Source organism: Vicugna pacos, chromosome 12 (genome assembly GCF_048564905.1).
Source record: "Vicugna pacos chromosome 12, VicPac4, whole genome shotgun sequence".
Classification (NCBI taxonomy): Eukaryota; Metazoa; Chordata; class Mammalia; order Artiodactyla; family Camelidae; genus Vicugna; species Vicugna pacos.
The window spans coordinates 35,786,583-35,803,529 of NC_132998.1; the positions used below are offsets into that span (position 1 = coordinate 35,786,583).

The 16,947-nt window shown below is 37.7% G+C and overlaps 1 long non-coding RNA gene across 1 annotated transcript; it reads right to left on the bottom strand.

Moving 5' to 3' along the window:
* Nucleotides 1-2,139: 2,139 nt before the first annotated feature.
* LOC140700199 (uncharacterized) lies at nucleotides 2,140-16,900 on the bottom strand. Its single transcript, XR_012078513.1, has 3 exons — nucleotides 16,496-16,900; nucleotides 5,397-5,536; nucleotides 2,140-4,294 (listed from the first exon to the last, which is right to left on the bottom strand). It is a non-coding gene; the product is annotated as an uncharacterized lncRNA (long non-coding RNA).
* Between the last annotated feature and the right edge of the window lie 47 nt (nucleotides 16,901-16,947).

The following is a 16,947-nucleotide window of genomic DNA, read 5'->3' on the forward strand; positions in this document are numbered from 1 at the left end:
CTAGTCCTCAAATGAATTTATATTCTAAATTTTTACTTTTGAGTATCAGTATGTACTTGTGGATTTTAATATATTCCATATTTTTAATTCACTTCAGTCCTCATTCATTATGATGCTTATGTTGTTTCATCTTTGGCCAGAAGAAAGCAAGAGTGGAGATGAGGGGGCTGAGGGCTGCCATCTCAATAAAAAGAGACAATATATTACCTAGTTCCCAAATTTGAGCCAATTTTCAGACCTGGAATCCACTGACTTAAGAAGTAACTGGATCCCTAGAAGGATTCCACAACATTGTAGAAAGTGTACTATATCATAATGATTCCTCCAGTCATTCCCCCAAAGGGACCCAGGGTGTTTACCTAAGTAAGGTATTTACGATGGGGAAAGAGCAATACTCAGTCATTTCAAGGAGCTTTGAAGCTAAGTTCTGAGTAGACTTTGATGACTGGAGACTCAGACTGGCCCCCTGTCACAGCAGAGGCTTACAGAAGCATCTCGTAGAGTCCTCGCTGAGGTCTGGTTTACAGAAAGTTCACTGGGTCTGCAGGCTCAGCTGCTGGTCGTTTCCCTGGTCCCTGAGTATGTAACCGGGATAGACAATACTTAGGAGTTGGAGTACTGGGTCATTTGGCTGTTAGAAAAGAGCTATCATAGTGAGGAAGACCAACCGGAAGCCTTTAAAATCGTTCCTCAGCCCAGCTAAGATAATGAAGACTTATATTGTGTCCCAGAGAAGGTGGTGATTCCTGTCGCTCTGAGTCCTGCACAATGAGTGTAGGATGACCACAGCAAGCTTAACCAAGTAGTTGGCCCAATTCAAGCTGTTTTGGACATGGTACCATTGCTAGGGCAGGTTAATAAGGCCTCGGGTACATAGTATGTGGCCATTGATTTGGTGAACGCATTCTTTTACATTCCAGTCAGAAATAAGGATAAGAAGCAGTTCACATTCATGTGGAGGAGTTAATATTTATCTCCAGTTTTGTCCAAGGACTATGTTAACACTTCTGTCCTTAATTGTAATACAGTCTGAAGAGAGCTGAACTGTCTGGATATCCTGCAAAACATCACAGTGGTATGTTATACCAATAACACACTGATGGGTAGGATGAGAAAGAGGTGGCTTGTATGCTCGAGGCCTTGATAAGACACATGCATCCAGAGGGTAGGAGATAAACCTTAAGAAGATTCAGGGATCTGCTACTTCTGTAAGGTTTTTAGAGGTCCAGTAGTCAGTGGCATGTGGAGACACCCCTTCCTCTGTATCTTGCATCTACTGCTGTAGTGAAGCACAAAATCTAATGGGCCACGTTGGGTTCTGGAAGCACAGATTTCATACCTAGGAATACTGCTCTGGCTCATATCCTGGGTGACCGTTCTGAGTGCAGCCTGGAACAGCAGTGGGCTCTGCAGTCGTGAGTGTGGAATTTACAGCAAGTCCCAGTGGGAGGTCACAGTATAGACTCCTGCAGGTGATGCCATCTGTAGCAGACGACTTTAGTCCTTTCAAGAAACAGTACCTGGCATGGTCCTGAGCCCTAGTAGGGGCAGAAAGCTGGACTATGGGGCACCACATTCTCATGTGTCCAGAAGTGCCCTCATGAGCTGAGTTCTGCCAGATATGTCCAGTCATAAAGTTGATGGACCTTGCAGCAGTTCATCGTAATATGGAAATGATGCATTCACAATCAAACTTAGTCTAGTAGAATCAGAAAGCATGAGTAAACAACATGAGCTAGTAGCCCAGACCCCCCATATCACCCACTATGCTTGGACCAGCAACACCACCTCAGGTTGTATGGCCAGATGAGGGGGTCATATTTGACCCACTGAGGGAGGAGAAAAAAGCTCAAGCTTGATTATGAATGCTTGGTATGTGGGTGGAAGCTGAAAATGGGTGGCAGCACATTATAGCCACATTCAGTGGTGTCCCTAAAAAACAGTGGAGGGATTATAGGGCAGAGCTTAAAGCAGCGTAGCTGGCCATCCACTTTGTGTGGAAGACGTAGTGACCTGGGTGAGAATTTGTACGTATTCCTAGGCAGTGGCAGTGGCCTGGGCAGCTGGTCAGGATTTTGAAGGAAAAGACTGGAAGATTGGAGATGGGAGGTCTGGAGTAGAGGCATGTGGTTGGACATATTAGCGTGCAAGAGTGAAGATTTTTATTCATCTTATATTCCTTCTGATCAGAAAACATTAAACACGGAAAAGGAATGATACAACCAAAGAGACAAAAAATTCTACTAGTTGATGTCAGTCAAGTTTTGTCAGGCCCACCCCAGAAATGGCACAATGGGCAGTTAATGGAACAGCCATGTTTGCAGGGATAGATGCTACACATGAGCCCAGCAATGTGAATTCTCGCTTACCAAGGTCAGTCTAGCTACTTCTGCCTTTGAAGGTCTAACTTGCCAGCCACAGAGGCCAACACAGTCCCTGAAATGGCACTATATTACTTGAGGAGATAAACCAGCCATTTGGTGGCAAGTCAACAATACTGAGCCCTTTCCATCCTGGAGTGACCACTGGTTCATTCTCATAGGGATATATGCTATTCTGGGTATGGGTTTGCCGTTTGCCTGCACAGCCTCAACTGTATCACTGTCTAGGAGCTTACAGAAGGCCAGATCCACTGGCTTGAGATCCAACTCAGCATACCAGACAAAGGAGCCACTTAACAGTGAAGGTGATTCGGGTGTGAGCTCATGACCGAGACCCATACTGGTTGTATCTGTAGCACTATCCAGAAGCTGCCAGCCTTACAAGAACGCTGGACAACCTACTGAAGGCACAGCTGAAATGCCAGTTTAGAGGTAGCATTCTGCAAGGATGGAGTGCTAACCTTCAGGATGCAGTGTATACACTAAACCAGAGATCTCTGAATGGCACTACCCCTAATAGGAAGAATATATGGGTCCAGGGGAGGGAGCAGAAGTGGCCCTACTTAACATCTCAGTGAGTCATCGGGAGACTGTGCTTCCTGTTCCCACAACTCTGGGCTTTGCAGGTTTGGAAGTCTTCGTCCCCAAAGGGAGTACATTTTTGCCAGGGAACTAAGGATCCTAGTGAATTAAAAGCTATGGCTACTGTTCGGGTACTTTGGATTCTTTGTGTCCTGGCACCAGCAGGCAAGAAGAGGAGTCCTTGTCTTGGCAAGGGTAACTGACCTAGACTAACAGGAAGAGAAAGGGCTACTTTCATAAAATAGGCAGGGAAAAATACATGTTGACTCCACGTTGTCCATTTGGAATCTCCTGCTACTTAATTGGAACTGTGGAAGGACATGTGCAGCAATCCCAGCCTGAGAAGTGTATTGTTAACAGTAAGTATATGTTCTCATCAAGAATGAGGATTTGGGTCATATCCAGGTAAGCCACTGAGACCTGTGGAGGTGACAAGCAAAGGAGAGTAGATTTTGAAATGGATAATGGAGGAGGAAGATGAATAATAATTACATCCCTGAGACCAACTGAGTGATGGGAGTATAGTTTGTCCCAATAACCTCCTTCTTCTAAGTTTTTGCTCCAGAAGAGAGGACCAGAGGAACTGAAGAAGAGCTGCTCCCAGAATATGGGTGGAGAACTGGATCAGTGTGGTGCAAGGGGTGTTTCATGGTGGCCATGGGATGCATTGCTCAGATCTCCCTTCAAGAGAGATCTGGCTGGAAAGACCAGAAAGAAAAAATAGAACTGAAGAAATTATGAGATGGCTAGGAAATAATAGATGCAAATACTTCTAAAGCTACAGAAACACTGGGAAATAATACTTATGAAGAAGATGAAACAGATGATGAAGATGAAGGAACTAAAAAAGGAATCCTTTGACAAGATGCCTCCAGCAGCAGTTAAAAATGGCATTAGTTCACCTCCAAAAGTCATACAAATTAAAAATAATGCCAAGAGAATTCCTCCCAAGCTGGCCTTTCAGAAGCATCACAGCTAAAACTGTTAATGTAAATGAAGTTGACAATGAAGTTGGGCCCTCAAAGAGTCTAATATGAAACCACAGGGGTGGATCTGTGATAAGATTAATGATACTGTAGGCCAGATGGTGTCACCACAGTTAGATTCTGATGCTGTCACTCTCTTCAGGACAATAAGCAAAACTTAAAAGATGCATGTAGTTTCCCCAAAGTTCCCACATGCCTTTTGAGGTCAAAAGATGAAAGAAACTTGTTTCAACTGAGAAATGTAAATACTCATGCAGCCTGGGAAGTTAATTCATCTTATTTTCCATGCTGGATCTCAGCTCTCAACTCTTGTGTCCCAAGACTTACTCTGTGTCCAACTTTAACCTAGGGGGAAAAAAAAGAAAGAGAAAAAAGAGAAAGCATCAAAATAGTCACCTTGGCATGTCTCATAAGATACTTTTATTTATATCATCTTGTTCTCTTGCTTCACCACCAAGAGTTTCTGAGTACAGTGTCATTTTTGTTTCCTTTAAAGAGAGAGAGACAGACAGAGACAGAGAGACAGAGACAGAAAGATAGAGAGAGACAGAGAGACAGAGAGAGACACTGCTGTGAGGATTGTAGTTAGCTAACAGTCTTCTAGTGCCATACCTTGGGAATTCACCACAGCGTTTATGTTACAGAGTTACCCTCCCTTAACTGCTCCCCACAGAGGCTGAGTACAGCAGGACTATTGGAGCCAGGCCATGCCTGCCCAAATTGGGACCTTTCAAATGGTCAGTCTTTGTTCTGAGGCTCCTTATTGCCTGGCCAAGACTTCTCAGAGGTGAATGGCACCCTAAGGCTCTTCTTCCCTAACCTTGCTTCCTTCTCTTTCTTGCTTCATGGGCAGCAGAATCAGTCTGAAGGCACTCCTGGCCTACTGCTTCCTCTTTATTTCATTCTTAATAGCTCTTTCCTCCAGTAAATCTCTTGCACATCTGATTTGTCTTGGCATCTGCTCTTTCAAGGACCTGAACTGATCAAAGTCTTATGTATTGCAGGATGTTTAGCATCCCTGTCCTCATCCACAAATGCTGGTAGTACTGTCTCCCCAATCCTGAGGTGACTAATGATACCTTTACAAGATTGATAAAATACTTCTGTTGAGAACGACTCGCTCAGAGCATAATCATCAAGATCACAAAATTTTAGAGCTGGAAGGGCTCTTAGAGATGAAACAATGAAGGAACAGAAAAGTTTAATGACTTCTGTTTCTTTTCTCCCTCTCCTACAGTGCCCTTACCTTCTTTTCATTCTCTTATCTAATTCTTGGACTTCAATGGAAACTGATAAGCTTTCTGAATAGCGGGTTTTAAGTACCAAAGAGGCTGTATAGCCTCAGAATTTACAGAAAAATGTAGGAAATGACCACTTTCTGAAACTGAAGCTGGGGAGAAAAGCCAGTTATGACAGATGAAATTAGCTTCCTGTATAAGTAACCAACCCTTGGAATTGGCTCCAAAAGGACTGCTTTCGTGATTAGAGTGCTTTCCAAGTTTCCATCAAGTCACAAGGATATGGTCTCAGGAAGACATTCTTGGAATGTGGACGGATTGTGGAGTAGTCAGTAGTAGACAGCATTGTCTGAAAAAGATTCAAGAATTTTAGTTTAGTTGACCGATAAGTTTGTAGCCAAGATCATTTTCACTTTTAATTCATACATATTCATTTAATATATTTATCTATTGCCTACTATGTCCCAAGCATTATATATTAAGCACAGAACATACAACAGTAAACCGAACATGATCCTTCCCCTCAAAGAGCTTATTACCTGGAGCATGCATTTTCAATGGGCAAAAACCTTAGAAATTACAATGGTTTGTAGCCCTCCAAAGAGCCATACCACATAAACAGGTACACATGATATCCGTAGTTTAAGATCTTACAGTGGGTAGGGGAGGAAGTTGGGGGGAAAAGTGTCTAAAATGGCTCGTTAGGCGGTCAGTCATGAAACTAAGGTTTAAAAACCTGATCTAGAGGAGGAAAGAGAGAACAAATGAATAGGATGAAAAACAGAGAATATGAAGGAAAGAAAAGTAGAATGATGAATGAGAAATAGAAAAAGAGAGGAGAAGGTATGTGAAATTTTAAGACGACAAAAATAGTTTTGTCTACCACTGAGCCATATGACATATAACTTTTTTCCTTGCCATTCTGAAATACAAGTTTATTCCTCTTACATTATTTCTAGCTTTGGCAACAAGTATTAAAGGTGAAAAGCAATACTGGAATGCCTGCTTTTTATTAAAAGAATTCCCATATCCTAAAGCATTCTTTCTTACTCAAATACTCCACGTGTCCTTTTTCTCATTTAAAATTTAAACTTATAAAAACAATTTCCTATAAGGTTCCTAATTATTCCACTTATGTATGTATAATGTGGACTTTGTTAGCTCCATGATATCAAAGCCTTCATATTTGTAGCAATTATTTCTTTCATTTATCTGCCATAGTAAACAAACATGATTGTTGTTGCTTGATAGTTTATCAAGCTTTTCTGAAATTTGGATTTACCCCTCAGGACCATATACTTTCCTTTGCTCTGAATATGGGTGCACCTAGTAACTTTTCTGATTACTAGTTAGATTTCTCAGACATCTTGGTATCAGGAAGAAATGGACTTTACCAGCAGACACTGGTATTTCAGTTAATAGAAAGGAATCATCTTTATTAGCATTTAAAAATATATATTTTATTGTGGTATAATTAACATAGTATAAAATGCACATACCTTAGATGTTCATTTTTCAAAAAGACCTTTTTTTTTTAAAGAACAGTTTTAGGTTTACAACAAAATTGAGATGAAGGTACAGAGATTTCCCATATACCCCCCCCCCGCTCCACATATGCATATCCTCCCCCATTATCAACATCATTTACCAGAATGGTCCTTTTTTTTTTTTTAAACCAAGGATGAACTGACATTGACACATCACAATCACCCAAAGTCCATAATTTACCTCAGGGTTCACTCTGGGTGTTGTACATTCTATGGGTTTGGACAAATTTATAGTAACATAATCCATCATTATAATATCATACAAAATACTTTCACTGTTCTAAAAATTCTCTGTGCTCTGCCTGTTTATCTCTCCCAGCCCCACCACCAATCTGGCAACCACTGATCTTTGTCTCCAGTTTTGCCTTTTGTAGAATCGTACAGTATGTAGCCTTTTCAGGTTGGCTTAGTAAATATTTATTTAAGTTTCCTCCATATCTTTTCACAGCTTGATAGCTCATTTGTTTCAGTGCTGAATAGTATTCCATTGTCTGGATGTACCATAGTTGATCAGTTCACCTGCTGAGTGATATCCTGGTTGCTTCCAAATTTTGGTGATTATGAATGAAGCTACTAAAACATCTCTGGGTAGGTTTTCATGTGGATGTAAGTTTCTGACCCCTTTGGGTAAATAGCAGAAAGTGCAATTGCTAGATCATACAGTAAGAGTTTTTTAGTTTTCTGAGAAACCAAATAACTGTCTTCCAAAGAGATTATACCATTTTGCATTCCACCAGCAATGAGTGGATGAGAGTTCTTGTTGCTCTATATCCTTGCCACCATTTGGTGTTATCAGTGTTCTGAATTTTGGCCATTCTAATAAGTATATAATGTATCTCACTGGTGACTTATGATGTGGAACATCTTTTCACGTGCTTATTTGCCATCTGTTTATCATCCTTGTTGAAGTGTCTGTTAAGGTTTTTGGCCCATTTTAAAATCAGATTGTTTATGATTATTGAGTTTTAAGAGTTCTTTGTATATTTTGGATAACAGTCCTTTATCAAGTATCTTTTGCAAAAATATTTTCTGCAGTCTGTATCTTGTTTTCTAATTCTCTTGACATTGTTTTTTTTTTTTTTGCAGAGCATAGTTTTTTATTTTAATGAAGTCCAACTTATCAATTACCTCTTTCATGGATGATGTCTGGTGTTGTATCTAAAAAGGCATCACCAGTTACAAAATAAATGAATCATGAGGGTGAAATGTATAACATGGGGAATGTAGTCAATAGTATTGTAATAACTTTGTATGGTGACAGATGGTAACTAGACTTATGGTGGTGACCACTTTTGTAATGTAATCACTGTGTTGTGCACCGAGAAGTAACATAATGTTGTAGGCCAGTTATACTCTAGTTAAAAATAAATAAGTAAACTTTGAAAAAGGCATTAATACACCCCATGTCATCTAGGTTTTCTCCTATATTATCTTTTAGGAGTTTTATAGTTTTGTGCTTTACATTATCTATTTTGAGTTAAGTTTTGCGACAGGTGTAAGGGTTGTGTCTAGAATCATATTTTTCCATGTGAATGTCTAGTTGTTTAGCAGCATTTGTTGAAGTAACTATCTTCGCTCCATTGTAATGCCTTTGCTCCTTTGTCAAAAATCATCTGACTAAATTTATGTAGGTCTGTTTCTGGGCTCTCTATCCTATTGCACTGATCTATTTGTCTATTATTTTGCCAATACTATAGTGTCTTGATTACTGTAGCTTTATAGTAAGCCTTGAAGTCAGGTAGCCTCAGTCCTTCAACTTTGTTCTCTGATGTTCTTTTGGTAAGTTTGACAGCTGTATGTATACCTCTGTGACCACCACTCAAAACAAAATATAGATCCTTTCCGTCACCCCAGAAAGTTTCCTTGTATCCCTCCTGTCATTGTCCTCTGCAGCCACGTTTAGATTTCTAAAACCAGATTAGTATTGTCTTTCTTGGATTTCGCATAAATAGAACCATACAACATGTACTCTGCTGTGCCTGGCTTCTTCTTTTACCAAAATATCTGTGAGATTTATCCATGTTGTTAGGCATATTGGCAATTCGTTTTTATTGTATTGTATTTTACTGTGTAAATATATAATTTGCTCATCTATGCTCCTGTTGATGTACATTTGGGTTGTTTTAGTTTTTAGTTATTATAAATAAGGTTTCTTTAAACTTTGTTTGTATGAGTTTTTTTTTTTGAACTTGTATTTTTATTTCTCTTTGGTAACTAAGAGGGAAACTGCTTGGGTCATGAATATGTTAGATGAGTATTTAACTACAAACAAGTTGTCAAGCAGTTTTCCAAGGTGATTGTACTATTTTGTACTCACAATGTATTAGTACACTGTAGCAGTGTATTAGTTCTAGCTGCTTTAAATCCTCACTAATATTTGTGTTTTTATTAGACTTTGATTTTAGCCACGTTATTGCATGTGAGATGGAATCTCATTGTGGCTGTAATTTGCATTTACTTGATGACTAAAGATATTGAGCACTTTTTCATGTGTTATCAGCCATTTGTATATCTCATGAAAGGTCTGTTCAAGTCTTTGCTACTTTTTTTTTTTCCAAAAATTCTTATGGAGATACAGTTGAAATACATTATATTAGTTTCAGGTGTACAACATGATTGGGAATTTATATAATTATGAAATGATCACCACAATAAGTCTAGTTAACGTCTGTCACCATACATAGTTATACAAAAATTTTTTTCCCTTGTATGAGAACTTTTAATATTTACTCTCTCAGCAATTTTCAAATGTGCAATACAATATTATTAGCTACAGTCACCACTGTGTCTCTGCCCAGTTTTAACTGTATTGTTTTTCTGCTATTAAGTTGTGTGGGTTCTTTTATATTTTGGATATTAACCCCTTATTGGATATATGATTTGCAAATATTTTCTCCCATTCAGCAGGTTGCCTTTTCATTTTGTTGATGACTTCCTTTGCTGCGCAAAAAAGCATTTTAGTTTGATGTAATATCACTCACTTATTTTTCCTTTTGTTGCCTTTTCTTTTGGTGTCAAATCCAATAAAACCATTGCCAAGATTCATGTCAAGGAGCTTACCGCCTATGTTTTCTTCTAGGAGTTTTATGGCTTTAGATTTTACATTCAAGTCTTTTTTTTTTTTAATTAAGCAGGTTTTTATTAACAGGTTCAAATCATTTACACAGACTATTTGGTAAACTCAGGGGAGACCCAGCACTCTGTCCTTTTAGGAGCTCTTATTGCCGCCTTGTGTGAAAGGGCCACTTGAGACAGGATTCTGTTACACTGAGGATTAGCAGCAGGTGACCAGAGCTCCTCCAACCAAGGCCCAGAAGCTTGACTATCCAGGATCAAGCTATCCTTTAGGGTACACGACAATCAAATCTTCAGTCCATTTTGAATTAGTTCTTGTGCATGGTGTAAGATAGCAGTTCAGTTTCATTCTTTTGCATGTGTCTATCCAGTTTTCCCAAAACCATTTATTGAGGAGACTGTCCTTTCTCCATTGTATATTCTCAGCTCCTTTGTTGTAATTGACCATTTACATGTGGGTTTATTTCTGGGGTCTCTATTTCTGTTCTATTGATCTATGTGTCTGTTTTTATGCCAATGTCATAATATTTTGATGACTATAGCTTTGTTTGAAATCAGGAAGTATGATGCCTCCAGATTTGTTCTTTCTCAAGATAGCTTTAGGTATTTCGGGTCTTTTATGGTTCTATACAAATTTAGGGTTGCTTGTTCTATATCTGAAAAATGCCATTGGAATTTTGATAGGGATTGTATTGAATCTGTAGATTGCTTTGGGTAGTATGGACATTTTAGTAATTTCTTCCAACCCATAAGCATAGAATATCTTTTTATTTATTTGTATATTCTCTGATTTCTTTCATCGATGTCTTATAGTTTTCAGTGTACAGATCTTTCACCTCCTTGGTTGAATTTACTCCTAGGTATTTACTTTTTTCGATGCAATTGTTAATGGGATTATTTTCCTAATTTCTTTTTCTGATAGTTCATCAGTGTACAGAAATGCAACCAATTTCTGCATATTGATTTTTTATTCTACAACTTTATTAAATTTGTTTACTGGGTCTAAGTTTATTGGTGGAGTCTTTAGGGTTTTCCATATATATTCTTAAGAATTAATATAATTACTACAATTATGATATGTTATATTTTTATACATAATATTCTTTCTTTTCTTTGTCTAATTGCTCTGGCTAGTAGCTCTCTTGTATATTCAAAACTATGTTGAATAAAACTAGTAAGAGTGAGCATCCTTGTCTCATTCCTAATCTTACAGGGAAAGCTTTCAACTTTTCACTGTTCAGTATGATGTTAGCTGTGAGCTTATCATATACGCTTTTTATCACATTTAGGTATGTTCCTTCTATACCCACTTTGTTGAGATGTTATCATCTTAAATGAGTTATTGTTCATAACTTAATTTTTATTGTTAACTTAGAGTTCTTTTTATATTCTTGATACAATTGCTAGATATAATTGCAGTGAATATTTCCCAGTCTGTAGCATAATGCTCTCTTTGAAGAATAGAAATTTAAATTTTGATTAAGTCTAATTTGTCAAATTTTTCCTTTAGGATTAGTGTCTCGTGTTTCATATGCAAGAAATATTTGCCTCCTCCAAAGTTATAAAGATGCTCTTCTATTTTTTCTTCTAGAAGTTTTATGTATCTGGGTTTCATAATAGGCCTATGAGTCATTTTAATTAATTTTTGTGTATGGAGTGAAATAGGGCTGAAGCTTTTTTTTTTTTTAACAAATAGATATCCAATTGTTTTAGCAATGTTTGTTAGAAAAAAATTTTCTTTCACCATTTAATTGCTCTTTTGTAAAAGATGAAATGACTATATGTGTGGGCCTATTTCTAGAGTCAAATTTGTTTATTTACTAGCCTATCCTTATGCAAATAACAGTCTTGCTTATTGTAACTTTATAGAAGGCTTGAAATCAGGTAAAGTCTTCCAGCTTTATTGTTTTTCAGGATTGTTTTGGCTATTTTAGACCTTTCACCTTTTTAGATAAATTTTAGAATTATCTATGTCTTGATGAAAAGCTTTCTGGAATTTTGATAAGGATTGGGAAGAATCTACAAATCAATTTAGGAAGAATGGGCAGCTTAGTGATAGAGTTTTACCATTCATGAATATGATGGGGTTTTTTTCCTCCATTTAAATTTAAAATTTTTTCTTCAGCTATGTTTTGTGGTTTTTTTCAGTACAGAGGTGTTATACATATCTTAAGTTTATTCCTAGGTTTCTCATGTTTTGGATACATTATAAATGGTGTTGTTTTCAATTTCATTTCCCAATTTTTGTTGCTGGTACATAGAATTGATTTTTGTATATTGATCCTTTTTCCTATGACTTGCTTTATTAATTTATTAGTCCTAGTAGCTCTCTTGTATATTCCATATGCTTTTCTGAAGTATATAACCATGTTGCCTGTGAATACAGTTTTACTTCTAATTTTTTATTGATATAATCCATATACCATAAAATTCACCCTTTTCAAGTGTACAATTCAGTGGTTTTTAGTATGTTCACAAAGCTATGCAATCCTCACCACTAATTTCAGGCTATTTTCATCACTCCAAATATAAACCTCATACTCATTAGTAGTCACTTCCCATTGTCCCCATCCTCATCCCCTAACAACTTCTATTTTCTTTCCCTATCAATTTGCCTATTTTGGGCATTTCATATAAATGGAATTATAAAATATGTGTCTTTCACTTAGCATATAATGTGTTCAGGGTTCATCCGGGTGGTATCAGGAGTCGGTATTTCATTCCTTTTTATGGCTGAATAATATTCCATTACAAAGATTACAGTATGTTTTGTTTATTCATTTATTACTTGATGGACATTTGGGTTGTTTCTACTTTTGGGTTATTATGAATAATATGACTATGCATATCTGTGTACAAGCTTTTGTGTAAACATAAGTTTCCATTCACATAGAACTGTTGGGTTATACAGTAACTCTATATTTAACTTCTTGAAACTGCCAAACCATTCCCAAATCACCATTTTACATTCTCATCACAGAGATATGAGGGTTCCAATTTCTCTACAGCCTTACTAACACTTGTTATTGTCCATTTTTTGATTATAACCATACTGGTGGGTATAAAGTGGTGTCTCTTTGTGGTTTTAATTTGTATTTCCCTAATGACAAATGATGTTGATCGCTTCTCATATGCATATTTGCCATTTGTATACCTTCTTTGGAGAAATTTCTATTCAAATCCTTTATTTACTTTTAAATTGGGTTGTCTTTTTATTGTTCAATTTTAAGCATTCTTTATATACCTTGAATTCAAGTCCCTTATCAGGTATGATTTTCAAATATTTTCTCCTGTTCTGTAGGTTATCTTTTCACATTCTTGATAGTATTCTTCAAAGCAGTTTTTTAGTTCTGATTAAGTGAAATTTATCCTTTTTCCCTTTGTTTGTGCTTCTGGTGTCACATCTAAGAAACTGTTACCTAATAAATTGTCATGAAGATTTATGGCTATGTTTCTTCCCAAGAGTTTTATAGTTTTAGCCCTTACATTTAGATCTTTGATTCAAAATTTGTACAGAGTGTGAGGTAGAGGTCCGCGTTCATTCTTTTCCATGTAGATATCTAGTTTTCCCAGCACCAGTTATTGAAAAGACTATTCTTTCCCCCATTGAATTGTCTTGTCACCTTTGTACAAAGACAATAGATGATAAATGTAAGGTTTTATTTATGGCCTGTGAATTCTAGTCCACTGATCTATATTTATGTATGTTTTTGGCAGTACAGCACTGTCTTGATTATGTAGTTTTGTTATAAGTTTTGCAATAAGGAAGTCCAAGTCTTTCCAGTCTTTATGCTTCTTCTTATTGGATCATTGCATTGAGACTTGCAGTATCATTCTCAATAGAAGTGTTGAGAGTAGACCTTCTTATGTTGTTCTTGATTATAGGGGAAAAGTATTTCACCATTATATTTTTCAAAGATGTTATCATACTGAGGAAGTTCCCTTCTATTCGCAGGTTACTGAGAGTTTTTAACATGAATGAATTTTGAATTCTGTCAGATGCTTTTTCGGCATCTATTGAGACTATCATTTTGTTTTTCATTCTGTTAATGTGGTGAATGTAGTGTTAACTCATTTTCTCTGGTCATATCTTATCCTGTATATTCCAAGTTTCAATTTGCCAATATTTCATTAAGAATAAAAAAAATCTATATTCATGAGATATTGGTTTGTAATTTTCTTGTAAAATGTCCTTGTCAAGTCTCCTTTTGGTATCAGGATTATGTTCGCCTTATAAAATTAGTTTGGAAGTGTTCCTGAATGGTATTTTAACTTCTTTAAATGCTTGACAAAATTTACAGGTGAAGCTGTCTGGGCCTGGAGTTTTCTTCGTGGGAATGTTTTTGATTACAAATTCAATGTCTTTCATAGATTTTGGGATAATTAGATTTTCTTTTCTTCTTCTTTTTTTTTTTTTTTGGTGTTTTTAAGGGAATGTGTCCATTTCACTTAAGTTAAATTTACTGGCATAAAGTTGTTGAAATTATCTCTTTAGTATCTGTATAATTACATTAAAATGAAAACTTCTGCACACAAAAATAAAGTATATGACAGAAAATGAATTGAGGGAAATAAACACATAACATATGGCAGAAAAAGGATGTGTGTGTATGTGGCAGGAGTAAATAGTGACAGAAGGAATTACAGTTCAGTGTGTCAAAGACTATGAGAGGCACAGAGAGAGCAAATAGGAAGGATACCCAGTCCAATCTGGGGAGTCAGAATCATGATGTCTAAGTGACAGATTGCTCAACTCTAGGCAAATTAATGTAATCAAATCCTGGACACTTAAAAAGCTGAGATTTAGATCCCAAATATAATTACTTCACATTGGCTGTCCACCTGTGAGGGTCTGTAGTGAACTTTCACTGGCATATTTTTATTTAAAACACAATTTTGTTTTTGTAAAAATGATATATTCATCATAAAAAATTCAAACAAAATAGAAAAGTCCAAAAGATAAAATAAAAATCAGTTGCATTCTGTCCGACATCCTTCCTAATCTTTTTATACTTAACATTCACATTACACACACACACACTTATGTTGGGCTGACACTGTTCATGCTAAACTGCATTCTGCTTTTTTGAGGGAAAAAAACCCTATATACCTTGGGCATATTTTCATGTAAATAAAGAGATTTACCTCATAGTTGTTAATGGCTCAAAGGTATTCATTGTATGTAGGTATCAGAATATATTTAACTAGTGTCCTAGTGAGGTAGTTATGTTTTTTCTAGAAGCACCTATTACAAAAAGGGAGTGAGGAACATCATTGTAAACTTTTTATTTCCTTTAGAGCAAATAACTAGGAAATAAAATTGTTGGGGCAAAGGCTAATGCTTATGTTAAATTTTGGTAAATAAGGCTGTACCAATTTCAGTTTCACACCAATAATGCGTGACGGTAATTGTATGTCCATTTCACTATCTACACTGATAGACAAAAAGGATGTCTGGACATCTTTTCATCTGTTAATTACATGTTCTTTTTTTCTTGGTTTAGGAATGTCTTATTGATATCCTTTGACAATTTAACTTATAGTGTTGAGTTTTAGAATCGATATTCTATGAGCTTTTTGTGTATTCGTAAAGTTTTTCATTCTTGTTTCACATGATACACATTTATTTTCCACTGGTTATTATTTATGTGTATGTTACGACTTTGTGTGTAGATTAGAATCTTGATGTGGTTAACTTTTATCAACTTTTTTCTTTTATGGTTTCTGGTTCTTGCTTCATACTTAGAAAAGGCCTTTCTCAGCTCAAGATTATAAAGATAAGTCACTTTGATTTTCTTGTAGTATTTTTATGGCTTCATTCTTCACATTTAAATTCTTGATTCATCTGGTATTTATTTAACATATAAAAAATATGCAAAACCTGTCCCCAATGTTTAGTATTCCTCAGATAATCTCTTTCCCACTGACCAATGATTTGTAACATATAGTTTACTGATACCACTGAGACTTCTGGAGTAAGACTGCCTGACTTCAACATCTACCAGTTATGGCTCTGGCTGACATTGTAAAATCAAGATAATAATTGCATCTATGTTACAGAGAGTTAAACAAGATAACGTATCAACTACTGGAGCCCTTTTTCAGGTTAAGTGTTCAGTAGATATGAGTTATTATCATTAAACACGGTTACGTACATAGCAGTTTATTTCTGGATTCTATATTCTGTTCACTGATCTCTCCCGCATCTACGTGACCCATCCATTAACATTCCATTACCCAACTCACTGTCCCATCTAATAGCTCCTCTTTCCTCATTTCAATAAAAAGCTCCTATCTCAGTTGCCTTTCTAATCCTAACTAGAGCCCGAAAATGTTACCCTAGGGCGGGGGCGGGGGCGGGGGCAGGAGGAGTGGGGTGGGGAATAAGCGGCACTCCATATGGTAGTGAGAGTCAAAACCCAACCAAGGCACAGAACAACCGTGGGAGAAGGGAGGGTGCCTATTTCTCCTACCTCCTCTTCTGAAAGGCTGAAACCCTACTTTATTTCAGCTCTCGGCATATAACTGACGTTGTCAAAAGCTAGTACCTGTCTTCCAACTCTAGTTTACAACCTAAAGACAAATCGTTCACAATGCTACCCCAGTGGGCCCTGAATCTGAGGTAACTATGCGAAAAGATTGGGGCGGCGGCGGGGAAGGATTCGCGTCTGGGCCCTGGTCCTGACCTGGCCGTTCCCTGTCTGCGAGCCGCGCCGGCTCCCCAGTCGTGGTATGAGGCCCCACGGCTGAGGCGGGAGGCAGGAGACTTCGGGACCCACTGACTGCACGGTCAGGCACGAAGGCAGGCGGGGGTGGCGGCAGGACCACTAACGCAGTCTCAGAGAATAAAGTGTAGGAAGAGCCGGCAGAGGGATGGGGAAGCGCGAGACGGGAAAGGCCTGGAGATGTTGCGTGGGAAGGAGGAGACGGAGAGCGGCTTCCCGCTCAACCGCGCTCGTCCCTCTGGCTCCCGGAAGCAAGTGCGCGGTCCCGGACTGTCCGCTCCCTTCGGCTCAGGGGATCTCTGCGGTCTCCTAGTGTCCCTCGGAGAGCCACCCGAGCCCCGGGATTCCCGCCTCGGTCCGCCAGCCTCCGCCCTCTAACGGCCTCGGGCCGCGGCGTCGGTGACGTCGGCGTG